The following is an 18,873-nucleotide window of genomic DNA, read 5'->3' on the forward strand; positions in this document are numbered from 1 at the left end:
TCAAGCTTATGAAGGGAATTGAGTAGGTTGATCTGGACAACTTGCTCCCCTTTGGCAAAGGATTCAAATACCAGAGGAAATAAAATAAAAATTTAGAAGTTAGGATTACAAAGGGAATCAGTTGGAACTTTTCCAACCTGAACATAATAGGTATGTGAAATAGCCTACCAAGGAAGCCTAATGAATTGCATAGGATGAATAGATTTATGAGGCAAATACAGAGAGAAACGGATTAAAGGATATGATGAGAAAATGGACAAGTAGCACTGAACTATCAAAGAGTGATAGATTTGTTGAGCCTAATGATGTCTTCCTATTTCTAAAAGTTATTTCTATCCTTATGTTCTGCACTGTCTTCAGGGGTAAACACATCCTTTGGATACTAAATTCAATTCATTCCTGTGTTGAATGTTCCTGCTCCTTGATCCTTTCCACTCACTCTCTGCCCTGCTACAGCTCACATCACTTGCAGTAGGCAATGTAACTCAGGTAGGGTAGTTCCTTCCTCTGAGGTTGAACTGTACCTCCCTGCCAAAGCTAAATGATAGTTATACATCACAAAATATGCCTCTTTCTTGGCTTGCTTTCCAACAGTTTTTTTATAACTGACAAGCATGCCTAATAGCTTATTCTTTTATAAACAAGTATCTCGGATTAGCTAAGAGAATTATGAGTAGCAGACTTCCAACTCATCGTCAGACAAGTACCATAATAATGAAAGTTTAGAAACCATGGCATCTGAAGGAAATGTTGATCTGCATTGTTCTAACAGTTAAGACTTCATCTTCATAAATCACTAGTTCCTAGACAATTCAACCTATTAGACTCAGACTGTAAACAATATTAATCTTTGTCTTATTGAATCATTGACAGTTTAGCTCCAGACAAACATTACTTCTTCCTCTTCAGAAAGATCAAAGCATGCATGGAAGGACCTGTTTTACATCATTGCTAGGAAGAAACCCTTAATGCGCCAAATTTTGAGTAAAAAGTGTGTGAGCTTTCATGGGATAATTGGCGGAATCATCCCAGATTTGCACTAAGTGTGGTAGCAGGCGAGAAAAAGGACTTTTTACCCGCTGGTCGCAATGCGGGTTTTCGTGTCGTATCGTCCCAGACCTGCTTCATTCATCATGCATTCCTGGGAAACATTTCGCTAGCGGGAGGCCTCTGATTTACCCACCATGTCGTTACCTCGCTGCTTCCTCACGCCAGATGCCATAGTTAAAATGCAACTGTGTGCACACCTCTCAGTGCTTCCAGCCCAGGACTGCTGCACAGGAGACATGGCTGCAAAAGGCAAAAAGACTGCAGCCTCCCCCAGTTCAGTGACACATCCTTGGGATGCCTTTTGTACACCGTTGGAGCCAACTGCGATGTCCTCAACCCCTACTCTGGTCACACGAGGCCCATCAGTGTCAACACTCCAGCTTGAGAGGTGGTGGCAGAGGTGGTCAGTGCCAACGCTGCACAGAAGAGGTTCACCATCCAGTGCAGAAAATAGATGAATGATCTCATCTGTGCCGCCAGGGTAAGGCAACCATCTCATCACTCTAAACTCACACGCTCGCAAGGCCATCACACATTCACTGGCATCTCACTCACTGCCAGCTCAAGGGACATCACCACTCACTCTCTCACACACACCCTCACATCTCCATCTGGCCTCATCCCCTCTGGAGACTGCCTCCTCAGCCCTCACCCTTTTGAGGCCTCTTGCACAGATCAACATGTACCCCCACACACACCCTGGAATACCCCCCTTCCCCAGTGTAGCCCTCACCCTAGAGCCTCTTCCCTTGCCTGAGGCCGCTTCTCCCCCTTCCGCAAGCAAGCCTTAGCCCTGCAGCCATTGAAAAGCCACCCCTGCCTTATGGCTGATCTCGTAAGTAGAGACCTGCCCGTGAGCCCCCCAAAAGTGATGTGGTGCTGCCTGTGAAGCCTGGAACTGATGACCGCAAGTACTGCCCGAAGCAAGGCAGGCAAACAAACCGGGCGAAATGCAGCTCGCCAGGTGCACGTGCCTTATGTTCAGTTGTGAAACACGTCAATGTGTAATCACCCTGACGTGCGCAGGTGATCCAGAGTGGAGGGATGATTCTGGCGAGTTGGGCTTATAATGATATGCAGATGTATTACAATAAAGTTCCCAACATGCAGTGGTGGGGAACGTGGCCCGCCATTGACGGGTAGAGCAGACGATTGCAAACTGGTTTCATGACAGTGCGAAACCAATTTTTGGCCTCCCCACCATATTGCCTGCTCATGCCTGCCATGACACTCGACCCCATTGGGCACGTTAAAATTCTACCCAATGTCCATCAATGATTCCATAAAAGTTTTGGAGAGATTTGCTCAAGTTACATCAGTACATTAAACTTCTTAAAGTTTCATCAAAACCTTATAAGCACATCAAACAGATACTTAGAAATATGCAACTCTTGGTGAAAAATTGATAGCCTGTGTGTCTTTTCGCAAAGCACCAGGTCTTTTCAATCTTACCATAAAAGGTTTGATGTACCTTTTCTTAAGTAAACACCGGATTCTCAGCCTTTTGCAGTGTTTGACATCAATATCCTTTTATTTAACCAGAGCTGTCACAGTTTATGGAAATAATATTGTCTACTCACCTTTTCACATGCTCACTTCAGAGAAAAAGGTAGTTAAATTTAGATACATTTACCCAAAGCACGCACCACCAGAAGCCCATGGATATATTCACTTCATCTTTCACAAATTTAGAAAGAGGAAATATGGATGTGATTTCATTTCCTACATTTAAATAAAACAAAGGATTTTTTTGGCATTCCAAGTATTGGTAGAAGCTTCTGTCTTTCCATTATGTAGTTCTGTGCTGTTCAGTGCAGAAACATTTCAATTAACTCTCATTCAATTCAAAGAGTATAACTCATAGCCGAAACCCACTCTGGTCCAGCTATTAGCTCCTGATCATCGACCAAAGTATATAACTACACTATAAAACAACATCTTTTCATTAGGTGTAGCACCAAAACCCATAGTAGAAAATGTCATCAAGACTGGAAAGAAGAGGGTGAAAGAGATGTTTTCTTATACAATAAAGTTAGCAAATATTGTTAAACTGAAATGCTGATTTTTTTTGGTACTATGGACAATGTTCTAAGATTGGATTCTGTTACAATCAGACAAATTCTTTGTACATCACTGAAAGGAGTTTATATTGTCAGGTTTATGGGCTGACATTGAAGTGAGTTGTTGACAAGGTCACCACATCGATGATGCACAGATGATTTAATGCTCTCAAAAGGTGCCAACCAAGATGAGAGTGACTGACACCATTTTGTTTAAAGCAAAGAGCATTTTAAAATATTTCAAAAGCACTCTCTTCTGTAATGGCCCTGCATGCTTAGATAATGCAATTGCTTTCATAGCAGAACTGTCACAGTCTTATGTATATTTTGAACTTTGATGTTTTCTTGGGTTCAGCAGCCCTGGTAACCTGCAAGTGGACTTCATATCCACTATGACCTGGAATACGTCCTTCTCTGCCCAAGATTTAGATAAACAATAGAATGACCAAGGAGTTGTAACAGGAAACTCTGACTATGCATTCCTGCCAATGAAATATGCCATATTTTTTGTAACTTCAAACCAGCAACTACTTTATTTTAAAGCAAAATGAAGAGCAAACAATTTTCGAACTAAGAACAGTCATTCTCCTGTGATCTTTGGAAACGGAAAATAATAAAGATGCAACTTGCCAGCTCCATAAATGTATGTTCATTCCTCTAGCCACGCTGCTCAAAACTAACAGGAGCTGACCATCTCGGAAGTGCATGCAGCTGCCTGCCATTGTCTGCTGGAACTCGCCTCACGCTATATTGGAGAGAAAGAAAGGCAGAACCTTCCCTGTCATCTCCCTAAAGTTCATAAGATGGTGAGAGCCCGGTTCATCAAAGCTGTCCATTAAAGTTACTACTCTAGGCAGGATATCTATCCTGTTATGTGTAGGCACAGGGTTAAGCAGCAGCTGTGCCAATATAAGAGAGCAACACCAGCTATCACAAAGAGTGGTCCACTCACAATAGTCTGAAGTGCTTGAGATTGTACACAATGATTGTACATTATGGTGTATTTTTGGATGGCCAATTAACATTTAAAATCACTGTAGCGCATTTCCTACATTATAACAGCGAGTGTGGGCAAAATCATCTGGTCCTGTTGATGGCGGGCGTCATGGCGTGCTGGGGGGAAGCAAAGCGGCGTGAGGGGCAGAAATCACAGCAGAATCATCCAATGGTGTCCACCATGAGGGGATGCGAATCCTGCCGGAGGACGGTGTGAGCATGATTTGCATCCTGATAATAGATGCAAGGTAAGGACCGACCAGAATTGTACCCCCCATGCCCGGTTTACCATTAGAGCGACAGGAAAACACACCGGCCCAATGCACATCTGGACAAGTGTGACATGCAGAAGTCAGGACTTACTATTAGGGCCTTGCTCAGGTCGCGGACATCCGAGGAGCAGAAGACGCTGGAGCCCGGCAGCTACCGGTCCCTGGAGGTACACGTGCATTGCATGCTGGGTGGATTCTCATGGACGTGGTTCCACCGCAAGCAGCTCATGGAAGGTGGGAGGTCTCGTTTGACGTCTCAGGTCTGCTTCAGAACATCATGATCTTGGCCGGGGACTGCTACGGATGATCGGCAAAAGGGAAGGAGTGGAAGGTGAGTGGGAGAGGAATGTGTAGTGGGAGAAGTGGAGGGGAGAGGAAGGTCTAGGTGTGCATGCGAGAGGAAGGTGTACCTGGGGCTTGAGGTTGCGGAGGGAAACAAAAGCGTAGGGGAGGGGGTAAGGTTGAAGGGGGAGAGTGAAGGTGTCAGGGGGTGAGGTGGGGGGGAAGCGAAGGTGTCGGAGGTGGGGAGGGGGAAGGAGGGTGACTGGGGTGGGAGGGGGGAGTACAGGGGGAGGAAGGTGTAATGGAGGAAAATGCAGCAAGTGGGGCAGTAGATGTAAGGGGGGAGGAAGATGTAAGGGAAGGAGTTTGGAGCGGGGAAGGAGTCTGGGGGAGGAGGAAGTAAGGGTGGAGGAGGAAGTAAGGAGAGGGGGAATGTCCAGGTAAATGTGCAAGGGAGCGGTCTGTGGATCAATGACTGTTTCCCGGAGGGTAAACTGAGGGTGGGCATGGTAGGAGGGAATGGTGAGTGTGAGAGGGGGCAGAGGAAGCTGATAGAGTGGGAGGGTGAGGATGCATCGGTAATGGTAGAAGGAACGGCGAGGGTGGTTGGTGGGGAGTCGGAAGCAGACTCGGACTCTGGGGGTGGAAAGAAGGAGGTCTGGGAGTCAACGTGGATGGGGGTAGGATTCTCAGGAAGGTAGGGAATGTGCACATCACCTGGACATCCTGGAAAGACAAGGGTTCAGATTGGTAGGTGACAGTGGGGAGGTGAAAGGTGATGCCAGGGGAGTCGACAGTGATGGGGGAAACGGCATGGGTGACTGGGGAGGGCAAAAGGACAGGGGAGCTAATCAAAACTTTATTACGACCATGGTTGTCAAAACGGAAGTGAGCAGAGCCTCGTGTTGGGTGGGAACAGGTCCTGCATGGGAGTGTGATCAGTGGGTGAGCGGAGATGCAGGTCAGCTCAGATAGACAACTGGAAGTGAACCTCAGCAGGCAGCATTGAAAATGCTCGGGACAGTGAGACGAGTGTGAAGGGCAAAGGTTCCACGTGTGTGGGAGACTGCTTGCACGAGACTCCGAAAGGCCCTGCCACACACACACTTCTCTCTCCAGAATCACTCCTGGTCTGGCTGTGTGCAGCTGAGCTGCCAATGTGGGGGGTGGGGCTGGAATGAAGGGGGAGGACTTGTGAAGCCTGTCAATGAAGCTGAAAGACAATATTACACATTATTCAGTGAAAGTGAATATATTTTCATATTATAAAGTGACAAAATGTGCTCACCCGTGCAACCACTTGTGATCAGAATTTCTTAACTTTTCTAGGTCTACCGCTTCTTCTAGGTGCTGCCCTGACATCTGCAGCAGGGTGGAGTCAGCCTGTGCAAGGGTTGGCCCTGTTGCCTCTCATGATCGGCATGGATCCTCTGGACAGCTGAGGCCTTGAGGGCCCCGGCTTGTTTTGGCTGTCATCCTGTGAGCCAGCTGCTCCCTCTGAGGTTTCAGAGGATGAGGTTGAGGGGGTCACAGACAAAGGGGACTCGGGGGGAGCTGACAGCCTCTGAGATTCCTGAGTGGATGACTCAGGGGTGTCCAGCTGCCACTCCTCCTCCCTTCGGGTGGCCGAGGGCCCTGGCCTGACTCCTTAAAGGGAAGGAGCACCTGGAGAGACATCGATATGCCCCATTTCCCTCTCATGTTGCAACTCCAGGAACTTACCCATGGCTACCCCAATGGAGTGCACGCCTGAGTGCATCTCCGCATTCTGCTGGACCAGGGTCTCCATGGCGTCCACCATCCTTCCCATGGAGACCTCCATATGTGCACATGTGGGCACCACTTCATCAGAGGGCAGGCGGACCCACTCCTCCGACTCGCATACCACTTTGTTGAGGGCTTCCAACAGATTCTGCGTGTCCCCTCGCCTTCTGCTGACTCTCCACTGCCTCCTCCTGCTGTGGACACGTGTCCATGCGGTGACCACCAGATTGTGAATCTGAGACTACTCTAGATCAGGTCCCAATGAGGTGTGTTTCTGCTCTGGTGGAGGGTGTGGGTAAGCGCTGAGACGGGTCTTCCAGGCTGCTTATTTCCAGCTCTTCAATGGAGGAGGTGTCCTCTTGGCTGGAGATGAGGACATGGATGGAGCTGAGGGATTGGCAGTCTGAGGGTGTCAGTCGCTTGGCAGAGCTCCCTGTGAACCACAGTAGAGATAATTAGTGCATGGCAGCGGAGTCAAAAGCAGGAGAGAGAGCACTCACAGTTGTGTTGAGAGAGGGATGATGTGGTGCAGGCTCCTCATGTGGATGTTCACCACCAACCTCACTGTCACCGCAGGCACAGTCCACATCCTCACCAGTCGCACGCTCTTCAAAATGAGTGAGGGGCCTAATGTGAACTACTCCGCCCCCCCAGTCTGGGACCTCTTCCTGCTAATGTGAGCCAGCTTCTCCTGTACGAAAATGGATGGAGAGAGTGTGAGCAGGACACATGGCACTGCATGGAATGTTTATGTCATTAGCGGAGCTATGGACCGGATGAGGTCGTGAGCTCGAGAGGATATGATCCTGATGGAGATGTGGGGGTGTGTGTGAGAGTTAGTGGTGTTGTCCCTTGAGGTGTGCGATCCCTGTGGATGTGTGGTGGGTTTGTGAGTGTGTGAGTTGAGACTGATGAGGTGGTTGTCTTACCCTGGTGGAACAGATGAGATCATTCATCCTCTTCCTGCACTGGATTGCTGACCTCCTCTGTGCTCCGGTGGCACTGACCGCCACTGCCCCTGTCTCCCAGGCCAGATTGGTGACTCCAGTAGACCTCCTGCAGCCAGAGGGAGTAGAGAACATTGCGGCGGCCTTCCGCTGCATCCAGCAGGCACCCAGTGAGGCATCTCTAAATTTGAGGGCTGCCGTCACCTTTGCTTTCAGGGCCATATGTCGCCTGGAGCAGTCCTGATCTGCAGACATGGGCCAGGAGTTTATGGCCCCTCCTGCCCGGTGGGATATTATGGTTGTGCCAAACCAAATGGAGATTTGAATGCCTCTCCGCATCTGCCAGGGGAAGACACACCGTGGTGGGGCTGTAAGATCCTGGCCATGAAGTAGGCTGCGCTTTGGTGCACTTTAAATATGGCGCCTGGAGTGAGGAAGCATTGAGGTCATGGCGGGGTGGGCAAATCCGTGCCTGCCTGGCCCCGAGCGACCTGGAGTGTTTCCTGTGAGTGCATAATTAATGAGGCGGGACGCGCTGGGAAAGGGACAATACAGCGTGTAAAACCTGCCATTGTGGCCAGCGGGTAAAACATTCTTTTTCATTTACTGTAAAGTTCTTCATTGGCTGTCAAGAACCTTGGGTCTTCCTGCGGTTATGACAGGTGTGATATAAATGTACATTCTTTCTTACAGTCGCTGTTCTAGTTTCTAGTTGCTGCTGAAGAGTACGGAATTTTGTACTACAGAAATTTTGTAAATCAAACAATCTGGAGACGATTCAATTGGTGATAAGAATTACTCCTCGCTTTTAGGTGATGTGGAGACATTTCTACTCAACGTTCTGAAATTCTATGTGGCACAGAGATCGTAATGCACAGAATGGGGATGCTTTGGGTCTCATATCTCCTTGATGTCATTACAGGCGAATGAAACATTTGCCTGCTTTTAGTGCTCCTGTCAATTGCAGTGAGATCAGGTGCCACTTAAATAGTAAACAGGGTGAGCTTCCCTCTGCAAGAAGCCATAACTTCAACCTCACAGATTTATCATCCATCCCACACGAGGCCTCTATGTAACATTGCTGAATGATGGAGTAGAGTAACAAAAGCTGCTACGCTGAGGGGAACTTTGTGTTTTGGCCCATTAATTCATTCTATCCACATTTCACTGAGGCTGCTACAATCATCATGAAAGGAGGGGACTCACTCTGTATGTTGAGCCAACTCACGATTCCACAAGCGAGGCAACAACTCTCCAATCCGCAGCACTTTCCAATTAAGGTATCTTCTCCCATCGAGGTCTAGGTCCAGAGAATTGATAAAAATGACTTATTTTAATTCTTTTCCTCCAGAGCCTGCCTCCTCATCTATGGAACAAAGTAATAGATCCTGACTTTGTTGATAGTGTAAAATGGGTGATAGCGAGTGGAGTTTCACATTACTCTCCATTTTCATTTCTGTTGATGCCAGAGGAAGATGATTCAGTTCTCTAAGTCTATTGTGGTAATTGAGGGGGTTTTAAACTGGAAATCATTCCCTCCTCTGCATCTTTTCAAGAGCTTCTATATCATTGACCAAAGCTGAAAGCTGTTACCTAGATGAGGCTTAAATAAAGTATTGTGCAAAGACACCAAAGTTTCTTAATCTTTAAATTAAACTGTCCTCGTGTTACACCCTAGTATTCTATTCACACTTTCAATAGCCTATAGTACTAACAAATGCTGTTTGATAATCGCTCCTGTTAAGTGCCTTGGCACGTTTCACTACATTAACAGCACTATATAAATGCCACTTCTTATTGGCACTGGTTCTTGAGAAACTTATGTAAGGCTATAATAAAGAGAGCAACAGTAGGCCATTTGGCCCTTTGATCCTACTTTACCAGTCAGGCAAAGGCCAAGATCTCCAAGGAAATACTTTGTGATTTCCTACATGCTGATGACAGTGTACTAGCTGTTGGTTCAGAGCTGGCCATGCACTGCAGCATGGACTTGTTCTCCGATGCATGCGGCAACTTAGTTGCAGTGGTCATGTAGCCAGAATGCTTGACACTCACTTACCAAAGTGAATCTTCCATGGAGAGTTTGAATCTGGGGTGTGTTCTCATGGCAGTCAAAAGCAGCACAACAAGGACACTCTGAAGGCTTCACTTAGGGGTTTTGATATTGGCTTCAAGGCTTGGAAAATCTCACCCAGGATCACTGTATCTGGCACAACCAAATAAAAAATGCTGCGGCCTCCTTCGAAAGCAAGCACATAACAGAGGCATAGAGAAAAAAAGAAGCAAAATCCAGAGTCCAAAACTCACCCAAAACTCAGTTGCCTGCGGTATCCTGTCTTATTTGCACCAGAAACTTCCAGGCGCAGATCGGCCTTAGCAGTAACCTATGTATCCACTGGAACCTTAGCAAACAGCCTAGATAGAGAACATGGTCATCTTCACCTCTAAGGATGAACAATAAGAAAAAGAAAGACAATTCAATAAGACCATGACTGATCAGATTGTGGCCTTAACCCCACTTTCCTGCCAGTCCTCCGTAATCCTTCACTCCCTTGTCGATCAAAAATCTGTCTCGCTCAGCCTTGAATATATTCATTGACCCAGTCTCAATCCCATTGCTCTCCGTGGAGGAGAATTCCAAAGACTAACAATCCTCAGAGAAGAAATTCTTCCTCATCTCAATCTTAAATGGGAGACCCCTTATTTTTAAGCTGTGCCCCCTGGTTCTAGATTCCCCCATAAGGAGAAACATCCTCTCAGCATCTATCCTGTCAAATCTCCTTAGAATCTTATATGTTTCAATAAGGTCACCTCTCATTCTTCCATAATCCACCTACCTACACTATCCCAATTTCGCTTGATTCCCTTAGGATTCAAAAATCTGTATGTACTATAATAGCTAGGTTCCTGTACCACAATAGACTTCAATTCTGTGCTCCACATAAGATACACATGCTTGGCACTAGCACCCACATGCCACCTGTATCCCATCGAGATCAGTTTGTCTAGGAACAATGTGTATCATGTACCATAATGGCCAACACCAATGCCGCTATGTGTTCAAAGGGGGATGTGACAAGCTACAACGTGCATGCATTGCTTTCCTTCCTTAAAAATAGAAGCAGTGGGGTAGATGGGGTGGCTGGTTGGGAGCTCTGTACAATGGCAAACTGTTACATCCAGCACCCTTGGCAAGATTTAGCAAAAGTCAGCACTTGCGTGACTGCTGAAGTCAGGTATCCGATAGTGCAGCCTCCCAAATCAGTAGCCGCTTGAGTGTTTGGATGTCATTTGCCTGCCAAGCCAGTAAGTCCAGCGTGCACTGAATTGCCTTGACTGTTGGAGCAGGGTGCACCCATCGCTCTGCAGCATGCTAATTTAAACAGGCTTGGAAATTTTGGGACGGGTCAAATCTCAGCCTGAAATCTAAATTTACCTGAACAGTCCTCGGTACAATTTAGAACTAATGTTAACAATGTGAGTTCCAAGCTGCTAAGCAATAAGAGGGCAGAGTGTGAAACTGTCATTGCAGTGACAAGGAGGCACTTGTCCAAATACAGTGGCAGCTGAACACTGCTATTGAGCTGAGCAATCTGTTAATATATCGACACTAGGCTAAATATATTCTCAGTTATCTGGGCTATAGTTTAATCCAATGTGGACAGAATTTCCCTCGCAGCCTTGTCAATATATCTTGCATTTTTAAAGCACGATTTTCAATTAAGTTTTCTCAACGAATCTCATAAGGAACAAATCAAACCACAAATAGATAATGACACCAGAATTTGGAAACATTTCCATTTATATACCAACTTTATCACATCTGTTCAGCACTTCTAATTACTCTTGAAGCACAAAGAGTAAACAAAGTGGCTATTTTGCCATGACTTCATTTGATACAGTGGCATGCAATTTCTCTATTTCCACAAACAGTTCTGTTAAGACTGGTGCTAATCAACACAGACATATTCAAATAGAGTAGTGGGTTCTTTAGCATCTACCTGAACAGACATGCAGGGGAGTTGCTTAATACCCAAGCCAAAATGTAGCATTCCCCTGTGTAGGACTCAAGCTGTGGCTGGTGGATAGAACTCTCAACTTTGAGTCTGAAATCCACTCCAAGGACTTGAGCACAAAATCTAGGTTGGCACTCATACAGCACTAGGAGAGTTCAGGACAATCAGAGATTCTGCCTTTCAGATGAGACATTAAACCAAGGCTCTGTGTATCTTCTGAGGCGGATGTAGAAGATACCGTGGCTTCAAAGAACAGCAGGGAAATTTTCACTGGTGCCCTGGATGATATTTATCCACCAACCGACATCGCCTAAACAGACTATCTGGTCATTATCGCATTTGTTTGTGGGAGCTTGCTGTGCAGAAATTGGCTGTCATCTTTCCTTCATTACAACAGCGACTATTTTTCAGAAGAACTTCATTGGCTGTTTATGACTTGAATGTCAAATTAGTTTCTAAACGGAAAATTCTGATGTCGGTCTCAAACCCATAAACTTCTGACTTCGAGGCAACCAATGCAAGTTCAGCTTAACCTCTTAGTTCTGATAAAAGTTCATTAATTGGAAATGTCAGCTCCTTCTGCCGGTGTTATTTGACCCACAGAGTTCCCAACATTTTCTGTTTCGATTGCTGGTTTCCAGCACCTGCAGTGTTTTGCTTTTGTTTCAGTTTAACATCCATTGCCCAGCCTCATAACTAATGTCCCATGCTTGGCCAGGCACTGGCAGACAGTGAGTTCCAGCAGGTCTCTGCTGGATCAGTAACAGTGGGATACAGCATGACACCTCAGGCGAAAGTACATATTTCCTGGCAATATTGGATTGTAGAAGCAATAATTATATCGCTGTCTAATGAAGAATTATATAGATATTACGGCACAGAAACAGATCATTTGCCCCAACTGGTCTCATTTCACCCACATCAACATATCCTTCACTCTTATCTAGATTCCTCTTAAATGCATCTATTCACCTCAAATACTTCTTGTGGTGGCAATAAGTTCCACTCCCCGGGTAAAGACATTTTCCTTAATTACAAGAACACAAGAAAAATGGGGCAGGAATAGACCACACAACTCATTGAGCCTGCTCCACCACTCAAAACGATCATGGTTGACCTTGGGCTTCCATTTCATTTTCCCACCCATTCCCCATATCCCTTGAATTCACTATTGGATTTATCAATGGCTATCATATTTATGAACCTTACTCCCGAACTCCCCACAAGTGAAAACATCTTATTTGCGTCTGACATAGAAAACCATGGAAAATTTACAGCACAGAAAGAGCGAATTCCAGACACCTACCACCCTTTTCCTAATGTCCCCCCTAATCCTTCTACCTATCAACCTAAATTTGTGCCCCCTGGTAATTGACCTCTCCGCTAGGGGAAACCAGTCTTCCCTGTCTACTCTGTCTAGGCCCTTCATAATTTTGTGCACCTCAATAGGGTCACCCCTCAGCTTCCTCTGTTCTAAGGAAAACACTCCTAGCCTACCCAATCTCACCTCATAGCTGCAATTTTCCAGCCCTGGCAACATTCTTGTAAATCTTTTCTGCACTCTGTCCAGAGCAATTCTGTGCTTCCTGTAAAGTGGTGGCCAGAACTGTACGTAAAAATCCATATATATATTATATATATATACATCAAACACTTCATAATTTTAAAGACCTCAATTGGGTCACCCATCAGACTTCTCCTTTCTAGTGTTTTAAAACTGAAATGCTCACGGCAGAAGAATTTTGGGAATTCTGAGGTAAATAAAGGGAAGAAATGGGAGGAAACATAGGACATAACACAATCCCCTTCCCTTACCTCGCCCCTGGTATTTTAGCAAAATATTTAAATGATAGATTGAACTAGGTCAATGTAACATTGCATGTTTGATTCAGGAAGTCTGTGCACCTAGGCCTAGAGATTGACCTGATCTTTATGTGATGCTTCCAATATGGTCCACATATTCTGCACTGGCTGTGCACAGCACGCCATATTGGTTAGGGCTTTCTAGACATTCAGGGCTCCCACCTGAAACAAGTGGTAGGCCTGTTGCCTACGCAAATTTGGGGCAGGTGTGGGGGGAGGGTACTGACACGTATTTCAGGTCCCTTCCCAAAATTGGTTGGAGCCTGACCTCTGAACCTGAACACCGGCTGAGGCAAAGGCATTATGACTGAAATTCTTCTGTGCAATACATTTAGTGGGTTCATTAACGTGACAGCCTGTCTGCCTATGTTAGGAAAGTCAAAAAAACCAAGGATTGACGGCTTTGTTAAAACACAGCCCATGTGAATTGACACAAGAGCATTAACCAGTGTGCTAAAAAATACTCAAAACATCCAGTAATTCTGATGAAGGGTCATACGGACTCAAAATGTCAACTGTATCCCTCTCCACAGATGCTGTCAGACCTGCTGAGTTTTTCCAGGTATTTTTGACTTTGTTCTAGATTTCCAGCGTCCGCAGTATTTTGCTTTTATCCAGTAATTCTCTGCTGGAGTATCTGAATGTACCAGACTTTGTACAGACTTTGGTCGATTTTCAGCCTAGGCAATTTCTATAACAGGCAGTCAATTTGCAACGCCAGCTTTATGCCTGGGTGACTAGTTGCAAATCAGCCCCCATTGTCTGACCAGTTTTTTAAAAACACTAACAAACCGGGCTATCACCTGTGTCACTTGTTAGCTCTCCTTACAGCATTATAGTCAAATGACAATCAACCCGGGATGACCATCTGTTGCACTACATGGAACAATGAAATGTAGAACTGTAATTCATTTGAATATATTAACATGCCGACAGGAACTTGGATAATGTTCTCCAGTCCCTACAAGAACTTTCCATGACTTTCAAAATCATGCAGAGGTGTTAATTTTCACAATGTGCACAGTTAACATGTATACTGGGACCCATATTTCTTTAATTAGAAGACAAGGGTTAATAGCAGACTTAGGGAACCTTACTTGGAAGTAACCAGTTTGAAAGGTTTCGAATGGCATTAAAAACAATGGGAAGAAAACAGGGTCCCTCCAATTTGCAAGGCATTCTGGGATGTCATGCTGACCTGAGGCATGGTGTGCAAATGCTCTTGCTAAACCCTGACTCATAAATTTATATGCTCAGTGAATAAGTTTGCAAATGTGTGCAATTTTAGGAAATGATTGCGTAAGGGGGTGATGAACAAATGCTACAATTGAAAATAGATCATGTGCAGAACACATGACCCAAACTGAAGCGATCTGAAGTGTCATGTCACTTTCTAATAATGGAAGATTACGTTAAGTAATTCCTACTACGGAAAAGCTAAAAGGTCGCTTACCATTATAGCTTCTGTTTGTGATGGAGCAGAACAGCTCAGTGTCAGGTATCATACACTCAGGTTTATGTATATCACAAAATCCACTGTACCTTTTGCGTTAATCGCACCTGATAGTTTTCCTTTATTGACGGGATTGCAATCATAGTTCAGAAACAAATAACAAAAGGAAGGGATTGCATTTATATAGCACCTTTCACAACCTCAGGATGTCGTAAAGTAGTTTACATCCAATAAAGCCCTTTAGGAGTGCAGTCATTGTAATGTAGGAAATATGGCAGCCAATTTCTGCACAGCAAGTTCCCACAGACAGCAATGAGGTGATAGCCAGACAACCTGTTTTAATGATGTTGGCTGAGGGATAAATATTGTCCAGGACACCACCTTCTCTTCAAATAGGTCTGTGGTATTTTTTACATTCACCTGAGAGGATAGACCATGCCACCTCTGACAATGTAGCACTCCCTCAGTACTGCACTGGGAGTGTCAGCCCTTCTGTTCAAGTTTCTCAGGTGGGATTAGAACCAACAACCTTCTGGAATGGAGAAAAACAGATCCACAATTATCTTTTAGTACATTAAATAATTCCATGTTTGAAAGTGCTGAGATTCTCCAGGACTTGGTTTGCATAAGAGCTGTCATTTCATTCCTGAAACAGCTATGTGCACAGACATTTTAACAATGAGTGGAAAGGACAGGATTGTCATTCTATTCACTGTAAGTAGTGTCAAATTGTGTCAGTAACATGGTTACTATTCATTCCTCATTGTGTTCAAGATTGGCTGAAAGCTTGGGATCTTCCTCTTAATGATGATGTGTCAGCCTGGATTACGTCAGATAGCTCACAGAGCCAGCAAGTCAACTTAAGTCTGTGCATTATTGCATTTACATGAAGCATTTACATAGAGCAAATAAAAAGTATGGCTTCAAAATCTGGCTCCAATGTGGCAATAGTTTCAGTACAGAAGTGCCGTTTTGGTTCTAAAATGATGTCTGCGCTGCACACCTGTGCTTCTGACATAGCCTACGCTGGATGCCATTTTGGGAGGTCAATTGTGTAGACGTTAGGAGTGTGCTCTGGAAACACGCAGAGTAAGTCAGTCAGTCTTTAACGCTGATTTGACACCAATGCGAACATTTTCGACCTCGTTGGACCAGCTAGCACTCCCACTTAACCTCACACAGCTGAAGGAAGTAACCTTTACCAGCACCATCTAAAGGGAGCATCAGCCACTCTCAGGCAGATTCATTTCGACTGGCTCTGTCTGACTTTGTACAGGTGGTTTGCAGACAGTGCGGCACGTGGACAAAGCCTTGGTTTTGGCTTCAAGGGTCCTGGTCAGACCACCTGCCCTCAGCCATTGGTGCTGTAGTTTGGTCTGCAGCCTGAGATGGAGCTGGCGAAGAGGCCAAGCTGCTCACAGAAGGAAGAGGAGAAGGAGAAGGGCTCCGCAGGAGGCCGAATCCACCTAGGATCTTCCTGGAATAAATCCCTTACATAGCCTAAGATAGGAGCAGTGTGTGCATCGACACCATTTTACAAAGGCGGTGGTCATGGAAATTTACCACCTCTTACAACCAAACCTACAGCCTCAGAGCAGGACAAGGATGATGGTGTCAGTGGCTGACCACCTGACTCAGGATTCTGGTGCACAGTCCAACCACACGTGGGAAACGTGCATCGGGAAAGCCATGCTGTCACAGAAACATCATAGTGCAGACCACTGGGTGCTCAAGCAATGGATCCACGGTCTGTACCCCTCTGGGGGAGCTCTGCAATACTTATCAGAGCGAGTGTCCTGATTGGTCATAGTCTGCTGTGTCCTGGACAACCTCACCATCATAAGGGCATCCAGCCTTCTCCGCATTCAATAAGATCATGGCTGAGCTGATTGTGGTCTTAACTCCACTTTCTTGCCTGTGCCTCATAGCCCTCGACTCCCTTGTCAATCAAAAGTCTGTCTAATTCAGTCTTGAATATATTCAATGACCCAACCTCCACTGCTCTCTGTGGAAGAGAATTCCAAGGACTAATGATCCTCAGAGAAGAAGCTCCTCCTTATCTCTGTCATATATAAGAGGCCCCTTATTTTTAAATTTTGCCCCTAGTTCTAGGTCCCCCACAAGGGGAAACATCCTCTCAGCACCCTGTCAAGCCCCTTCAGAATCTTATATGTTTCCATAAGATCACCTCTCATTCTTCTAATGTCCAATGAGTTTAGGCCCAACCTGCTCAAGCTTTCTGCATTAGACAACCCTTCCATCCCAGGAATTATCCTAGTGAACCTTCTCTGTACTGCTTCCAATGTAAGTATAACTTTCCTTAAGTAAGGAGATCAAAGCTACATAGTACTCCAGGTGCAGTCTCACCATTGTCAAGTACAGTTGTAGCAAGACTTCCCTACTTTTATATTTCATCCACTTTGCAATAAGGCCAACTTTCCATTTGCCTCCCTAATTACTTGTTGTACCTGCATCTTAACTTTTTGTAATTCATGTACAAGGGCACCCAGGTCCCTCTGTGCTATAACATTCTGTAGTCTCTCTCCACAGCTCCTACACCCAGGGATATGGGGAGCAGCTCAGGAACAGAAAGAGATGGAGGAAGAGGAGGAGGAGGAGGAATAGGCTGGACTCTCCGTGATTGCCTCATTTGACTATTTTGGAGCAATCCCACACCTTAGCTTCCCTATAACACTGACCATCATCGCATCCTATTGTAGTAATCTGATGTGTAAGGCAAATGTTATCATGTAAGATCACATGATCTTGATACCCAATGGCAGAGTAGCGCAGGCTACCTCTGTAGTCAGTAGTCTTGAGTTAGAGTTTTGAGTTGTAAGCACACAAATGTAGCTGCTGAGTTCCTTTTGTAAATAAACAGAATGTGTTTCTTTTAAGCACGATCTACTGATCATCTCTGTCTTGGTATCAACTCGGTCACCCTGAAACAAGTGTGCAACCCAACAAACCAAGGCACTGGACCCAACACCTATTGATCACAATGCTGAAATAAAAACCACCAAAGAAAAACAACCATTCCAAGCCAAATTTATCAAACAAACCATCAAAAGTCAACTAACAATGATTGTACATTTCCTTCATAGCTGCCTTGTGGGTGTCTTTACTGATCCAGTACACCTACGCAATGGTTACAGCATGGCTGGTGAAAGGCTGCTGACTTTCAGTGGGGGAGGCTGCAGATGCCTTGCAGGACACCCCGAGAAGCTTTGGGACTTGTGGATCCTGCTTCAGACTGCACCATCACGGCATGAGTAGCAGGAATCTGGATCAGCTGGCTGGGAAGGAACAACAACAAGATCGATAGAGTAGGGGCTGGTGGGAGGGTGAATGCTGCCCGGGGACAGCAGGTTCGTGCTCCCCGGGGACACTGCTCAATGTGGCAGGCTTTTTGGCAGGCCTGCCAATGCACCAGGCATTTTTACGTTCGTGCCCATCACCTTTCTTTTCTGTTTTCAGCCCAATGAAGTCCTCGTCTCAATCCTCTGCAGCAGATCTCATATGCAATCTTGTTCTCTGGAGAGCCAGTGCCTGCACTTCTCTTTCCCCATGACTGGGTGCAAGCCACTCATGAGGTGACTTACCATGTGTAGATCCCACCTCTATGTTGCCCTCTAGGGTTCACACAGCACCAGCTTTTGAGCTGGTGGTTGGAAGTGTGAGGTTGAGTGTCAGATGTGTGTTTCATCATCAATGTTCCAGTCCCCTTACACTTCACCCTTCCGCACCAGTTCTTGACCAGGTGGCAATTCTTTGGGATCTAAAAGGAGTAAGCATAATGATAGATGTCCCATGTGTTGTGTAAAAATGGCTACCACCTTAAACCTTTATTTACATAAACTGACATCAGAGGCCTTAGGCTGACAAGCCAGTGTACAAAAGGATTTATCCAAACATCCCTCTTTTCATAAAAATAAAAAGAATTGCGTGCCTTATTATTTGCAAGTTACCCGACACATGGTCCACAAAAAGAAATTATCACGTACATCGTGGACTTGCCTGCATGTTTCTATTTTTATTTTGACTCCCTTGGGAACTATTGCTGGACTTTATGGAGGCCGAATGAGGTGTCTATTGGACATGCGCTTGAAGAGATAAAAACAGAAAATGCTGGAAAAACTCAGCAGCTCAGGGCAGTACCTGTGGAGAGAG

Source organism: Cetorhinus maximus, chromosome 15, assembly GCF_964194155.1.
Source record: "Cetorhinus maximus chromosome 15, sCetMax3.hap1.1, whole genome shotgun sequence".
Taxonomy (NCBI): Eukaryota; Metazoa; Chordata; class Chondrichthyes; order Lamniformes; family Cetorhinidae; genus Cetorhinus; species Cetorhinus maximus.